Below are 7166 nucleotides of genomic sequence, written 5' to 3' on the forward strand. Positions count from 1 at the left end.
ACCTCTAAAACCAGTTTTCAGCTAACGACTCTGCTTCAGTCTGGAAAACAGCAACTACAAGTTTAAAGACTCCATCAACAATTCACACCCAGCAACAGCCTCAACAGCTCCTCCTGTGGTTTCCACAAACAGGGACAGACCTGTTACTCCCCCACCCCACACTTTCAACTCCTTCAGCCCCCCAGTCCCACCACCTCCACCATGTAAACAGACTCTTTAACATACAGACCCCAACAAAGCAGCTGAACAAGACTCAGTGTTTCCATCATAAACCATACAGTGGATCACAATATGAAGCCCTTTAAGACGACTGTTGCTGTGAACTTTCACTATAGAAAGAAAACTGAACAGAACATCTGAATTCACTCGATGCTGAACATTCATTTCATAGAATGAAGAATTGTAATTATACTCAGATCTACCTGTGCTTTAATGATGGGGCCTTTAAACTCACACACTCAACAGTTTTAACCAGCTTTCTTTCCTGCTTTGACTGCAGCTGTGTTTGACACAGGAAGACATTATTACATTCTTTACACTCTCGTGCACATTAACCAGCGCAATATATATTTATTCTCTGTGCTTTCAAATATGAACACTGTTCACTTTCATCTCTGTTTCATTAGTTTTTGTTAACATCTTCCTGTTCATCACTTTACAGCAGCCAGACTCATTAAAATGAGACTTTGTAGGAGTTCACTTCCTCTCATGTGTTCATCCACAGCAGCTGGACAATAAAGTTTATTGTGACCCTGATACTGCAGCAGATCGCTCTCATCCATTTCCTGTTATCACTTCAAATAGAAATGAGGCTGTAGAGGTTTGGTGCATGCAGAAAAACAGCTGCAGGGACAATGAAAAGACTTTTCTGCTCCAACTTCTCCCAGCATGCTGAGCTAATGATTAGTTGGTGTTTTTCTCCAAACACTCTCTCACTCTTCTCTCAACGTGTTCACAATAAACTGTGAACAGACACCGAGGAGAGCAGCAGAAGACCTCATTCAGGAGCTAAACTCAACATGAACTGAACTCACAGTAAAGTTAGCTCGGTGCTTACCTTTAGATGAGCCCACAAACCGAGAGAAACTCCGTGATGAAGCTGGAACTCTTTCCAAACACAGGAAACAGATCAGGGAGCAGAGACCCACGTGGTTCACGCTGATCTCAGCTACGATCCAGGAGACAAGGGTGGGCAGATCGATGCAGATATCGATCCAAACGTTGCTGCTACTTTATTCTCTTTGAATGAAAATCCAGCTTTGTCTGCGCAAATCACAAGAGCACCTGGCTGCAACCACCGGGGAGCGCCATATTGCGACGTCCACACTAACTGGAAACACGTGACTTCCACAGTAACAGGAAACACGTGACCTCCACAGTAAATGGAAACACGTAAATTCAGTTTAATCGATTTTTACAGCGAAAACTAAATTGTGTTTTTGTTACTAGTGATGCTGCTGATAAATAAATTTGGTTCTAAGTGTTTTTAATACTCTGAGTTTATTTAGAAAACATCACCATCCCTTCAGCTTGTTCGTGGCCAAAAGTGTCCATGTGTTATTTTTTATCTTTTTGTTTTTTTGTTACTTTTTCTACATAAAGGCTTTTTCATAAATTTAAAATAGTCATTACTTTTTACATTTTTTATCCTTCAAACGCCTTTTTCTAGTACAATGCACTTGTTTGAAGACAACCTCAAAACTCACCATTTCATATATCAGCAGTGCTACTGGAAATTATTGTACAGTGGTCACTCGCTGTTTTTTATTTATTTATTTATTTTTTACAGCACATTGTGTTGTGCGTTCTGATTGCTGTAGACCATTGTCAATCAATCTAGTGCCGTGTCTCCTGTACAGCAGCGGTTCCCAACACCCGGGCTCATTTGGTACCGGGCCGCGAGAGTTGAGGCTCGGGTGTGAAGTGTATGGTTTTCAGGGTTTTTAATCGTTAAGTTGGTTTCCCTGGGTCTTTTCTCGTGTTGTAGTCATGTGTCTTATTTTGAAAGAACTATTTACGCGTTACCATAGCGACTAGAGAGCATCAAGAAGCAGAGAGGAGGATGTTACTCTCAGCGTTGTTGGTTTCAGGAGTACGCTGCTAATAAAGTTACACAATTACACAGTGAATGCGCGTTTATTATTATATTTACAAAATACCACAGTTTTTTTCTTTGTCTGTATCATTTTATTTTGTTGTATTTATCCGCGACATCTTAAAGGCCGGTCCGTGAAAATATTTTCTGACATTAAACTGGTCCGTGGTGCAAAAAAGGTTGGAGACCGCTGCTGTACAGTACAAAATGCTTTAGGTTGTCGAATTTGATCGCGAGCAGTGTAACCCTGAAGTGCTGTGGCCTACTGTATGTTTGTAAGTTTTCTCCTCAACACAACAATGCCGACGAAACGTTTTGCATGGTTTCATTTGGTAATACTGGACTTATGTTTCTATGAAGGTTTGAACTTTAAGAGTGTTTAAACAAAAGAGAAACGTGTGAAAAGGTTCGTGCCTGTCTGAGAAAAGTGTATAAAGTGTGTAGTGAGAGGTTTTACGGTCTTAAAACATCTATAATAATTGTAAAAAATACAGTTTGCTACTTCGCAGCTTTCACCTATCGCGGGTTATTTTTAGAAAGTCACTCCCGCGATAAACGAGGGACTGCTGTATTATTAATAGTAGAGTCTGGCACATCTAATTCATTAACATCAACATTATCATGAACTATTATTTTTGTTCATGGAGAGGAAAAAAATATAAAACTCTCTCTCAGCTTGTTCGTTGCCAAAAATGGCCACTTTTGTGTATGTTCACAAAATGCTGTAAAATGTATATTTATTAAAACATTTATCTACTTTTACCGACTTGACTCTTTAAATTAGCACCAGTCCTTTTCATCAAAACCAACATTTTATCTACTTTTTTTTTTTTTTTACTTTTTAGATGCCAGTTAGGCTATATATAACTTTTCAGATAAAACGGTGATTAAGTCCTAATGGCATCCTTTTTTTTCATATGACCATCTGGGACAAGGCTGTCTTGCAATTGTTGAGGTAACTAGTGTGCGCCCTATTTTTCCAGGATAACTCTTCATTTGTAGGTTTTAGTAGACATTTTTATGGGACAAAGGCTTGTATTCCAACATTTGAGAGATTGTAGAAATGAGCAGTGATGCCCTTCTTGCCATCTTTCCAGAAATATAAGTGATCTGGAAGCTGTTAGGCTTACTTACAGCAGTAGCACTTTCTGCACCTGCATAAACTCCAGGATACATTTACTAACAGTGTTTGTTGCTGTATGTTCTGCAGCTTTGATTTTTTTTTTCTTTTTTTGAGAGTTAACATTTTGGCTATGGTGTCTTGTTATGAAATGTACAAGAGTAAAAGTGTTTTTAGCATGTGTGTCAAAGCTAAGCTTGACCGGGAAACTCAAAGCTCAATAGCCTGCACTGTTAAAAAAACATCTTAAAAAAACGGTAATATTCCGGCAGCTGGGGCGCCAAAATACATGTCAAAAAACTAGATATTGGCTTTAAAATTACAATTCAGTGTTAATTTTACATAATATCACATGTAAATTTAGATTTTAAGTGTAATTTAACATAAATTTCCTGAATATTTACTGGACTTTCAGTTTGAATTAAGTGTGCTCCCTGTAGGATTTTGGGTTTTAATTTTTATATTTTATTTTATTCCTTACTAGTTAAATTTACCCTTCATTTTAATTTTCATATTTATTTCCTATCCTATTCATAGTCTTTTTTTTCTTTAGGTCATGAGCAGTTGTCTAAGCATTTCACTGCATATTGTACTGTGTACGACTGTGTATGTGACAAATAAAATTTGAATTTGAATTTGATCTTCTTCCTTATCAGCCCAGCAGGTCTCTGAGGTTATGTGACCAGGGCTTGCTGGTTGTCCAGCAAACAAGTTTAAAACAAAAGGTGACAGAGCGTTCGTATCAGTGGCCCCCAGACTCTGGAACTTGCTCCCTTTGCGTTTGAGATCTCTGGACTCAGTCATTTCTTGTAAAAAGCAGTTAAAAATGTATCTGTTTAAACCTGCTTTTGGTTGAGTTTGTTTGTTTGAAGTTGTATGCCCGTTTCTGATTCTGTGAAGCACTTTGTGACTTTTATCTTAAAAGGTGCTATATAAATAAAATTTTACTTTGCTTTTACTTTACAACATTACACTGTAATGTGCACTGTAAATAAAACCCATTTGCACCTCTGCCACTGTCTGCTTGTGGATCCTCCTTTCTCACCTCCACACGACTGCTGCCCCAGCCGTGACAAAATTGAGGTAAAAGCATTACAACGATTAGAATTCATCTTTATTGTTTGAATTTCCATTTGTCAGACTGAAGGAGTTTTTGAACTCTTATTCTGGAACTTTTTACTGAAATTATTTTGGCTAAGCTGAATTCATCAAAGTAAGATCTCAAGTAGGGAATTCTTATTTGACTAAACTGGCTCTAGGGAATATTTAGATTCATGTGTGAGAAAACTGGTCCTAACTCCATGATAAAAATGTTCTCCAATATGATAACTAATAGCACGGTGTGCATTTTTATTCACAATATTTACTTACATGTTGGGTTCACCACCCTCTGACGCTGTCATGCTGTTTTCTTGCTGACCTGAGACATGTTTTGGATCCATAAGATTGATACAAATATACAAATTATTTCAGTAGTACAGGCAGAATGTACTTTTACCTCTTTTCCTTTTGCAGTACAGCACCAGGCAGACTGACGATAGGATGCATACGAGTACTACCACCCCTGCAGTAATTGCTATAATAGTCATGTGTGTATTTCCTGAAACAGGAAAAGAATCTAATTTTTAAATTTCTCCTGGATGCCTTAATATGTTTATTTTGTTTGTACGTCAAAGAGATTTTAAAAGTTTTGAAGGATTCTTGCTTTTGTGGATTAGAAGGACACAACATAAATCCCTTTACCTTGACTTATCGGAATAATGGTGTAATTAATCAGCATCTCCTGATGAGTTCATCCCTTTTACTGAACTTCTTCCATCGGACTGTGTCGCTTTTAGCTCACCAAGGCTTACTGGTAGGGGTGGCGGCGTAGCCTCGGTCTTTAAAAATTCTTATGCACTCATCTGAGTGTCCACTCAGATGGAGAGAAGATGACCATAAAATGTGAATTTGTTGTTTCCTTCTGACTTTAGGGAGGATGCACATTGTGAATTCTTTGAGTACACAATGGTGCCGATGTTCAGTAGCTAGAAAAGAAATCTCCATGTGTTGTTATGTGATTCTTAATTAATTATTTTAGATTCTTAATTGTGGTATCACAAAGGGTGGGAATGTGGTGGCAGATTTCTTTTCTCATGTATTAATCACATATGTAATCATATCACATTAGTTATAGTAATATCACTTTCTCACTTTACCATAGTAAGAGCACTTCTGTCACTAGTTTACATGCATGTGGAAAGTTAACACAGTGAGGCCATTGTAATGGGAGACATTAAACAGATAGTGAGACTCCTTCTGCTTATCAGGGATGTAAATCCTTAGGTGAAGGCTAAGCAGAAAACAAGGTCATAATTCTCTCTGTGAGGGAGGAGGTATAGCCCCCCCCCCCCCGTGAGAGGGGCCAACATGTAAGAGTTTGTGGAATGTTCTTTGTCTGTGTCTCTGTATATGTGACCAAGTGGTCGGCGGGGTTATGAAAGAAATAATAAAATGACAACGCCACCTGGGGGGAATTCTAGCCCCCAGGAAATATGAACTTTAGAAATGAAATGTAATTAAAAAGAACGTTTGCACAGGTTCAGGGATGCACACTGAGGCCGGCTCAATATATTAACACCATTTTATTTATTAAAAAAATAAAAAAACAAAACAACCAAGACAGCGCACTAAATGTCTAAAATAGTGTCCCAAATTACAACATAAACATACAACTGGGACTTACCAGCAGCGGTAGACCAAAAGAAAACCACACAAAAAAAACCCCCCCACTATAGTCTATTCACCTGGTGCTGTACAACAAAAGTGTGGAAAACGACCCGCCACCTAAGGTCCCACGGCCGCTGGTAGATCCTCAGTTCACTGAAATAAAAGCACAAGATATACACGTTAAACAGGATTTAAAAAAAAAAAAAAAAAAAAAAAAAGCATGGGACATAAAAAGGCTCTCTATATACTAAAAAAAAGAAATTAAAAGGAAAACTGAGACCTGCAATAAAACACACCCACATACACACCACAGAGCACAGATTGGAAATACTCGTGCTCTGCGAGCCAGCCCACAGCTGGTGCTGGTTCCGATTGTCCGTAGCCCTAGTCAGTCTCGCGCAGCTCTCCACAACTGGGAGAGGGAAAGGGAGAGGCGGTACCAGTTTTTGTAACACCAGCCCAATTTGCAGCTGAAGATCGCCCCGACCAGCCGCGAAAGCTGGAGTAAAACGATAGTCCAAAAAGGGGCTTAGCGTGAGACCCAAAGCCCCCAGGGGCGAGGCGAGGCCAGCAGCAGGAACAAAACTGGACGGCCAACAGATCGGAACACAAGATAAAACAGGGCAAGACAAGACAGCAGCTAGGCAGGCGTCTCGACTCTTTGCTTTAAATCAGGCAGTTGGTCCCTGAGAGGGTGCAGCAGCAATCAAACCCTACAAACAAAAAAGGCAAAGATAACCTTAATCGTCTCTAATTTACAAATACTAGCAGCTATAATATAAGCGGCTTACCCCAAGACTGGAGGCGCTGTACTGTACGGTGAACGCAACTCACGCGTCTCTCCACCACAGCTGGAGTAAAGAAAAGAGAAACAGCCGCGCTATAGCGGGCCGCAGAATTATGACTACTAGTTACCGACTTTTGAGAGAAATCAGAGGTCGAAAGGAGGCCTACCTGTAGCAGTCACACAATCCGATCGTATCGGTAAATTAACCAATAGGCCAGCATTTACTGCTGTATCGCACCAGAAGCTCGGGAGGAATGAGCCAACAAAAAAAACCCGGCTTCCCTTTATACAGGTAAACACCACCCTGTAATCAATATGCAGGTGGGTTCCTAATTAACCCAATCACACGATACAAGGAGCGAGTGCAGCGGAAAGAGAGCGAGGGTGGTAGAGCGAGCGAGAGAGAAAAAAAGAAGGGCGAGTAGCCCATCCGGCTACATATATAAGATGTAAGG

General features: G+C 39.7%; 1 long non-coding RNA gene across 1 annotated transcript; it reads right to left on the reverse strand.

Moving 5' to 3' along the window:
* Positions 1-5845: 5845 nt before the first annotated feature.
* On the reverse strand, positions 5846-7166 carry LOC146380701 (uncharacterized). The gene is made up of 3 exons (XR_014801373.1): positions 6879-7166; positions 6716-6804; positions 5846-6637 (listed from the first exon to the last, which is right to left on the reverse strand). It is a non-coding gene; the product is annotated as an uncharacterized LOC146380701 (long non-coding RNA).

This window comes from Perissodus microlepis, chromosome 9, assembly GCF_051167445.1.
Source record: "Perissodus microlepis isolate ML-2025 ecotype Zambia chromosome 9, ASM5116744v1, whole genome shotgun sequence".
Lineage (NCBI taxonomy): Eukaryota > Metazoa > Chordata > Actinopteri > Cichliformes > Cichlidae > Perissodus > Perissodus microlepis.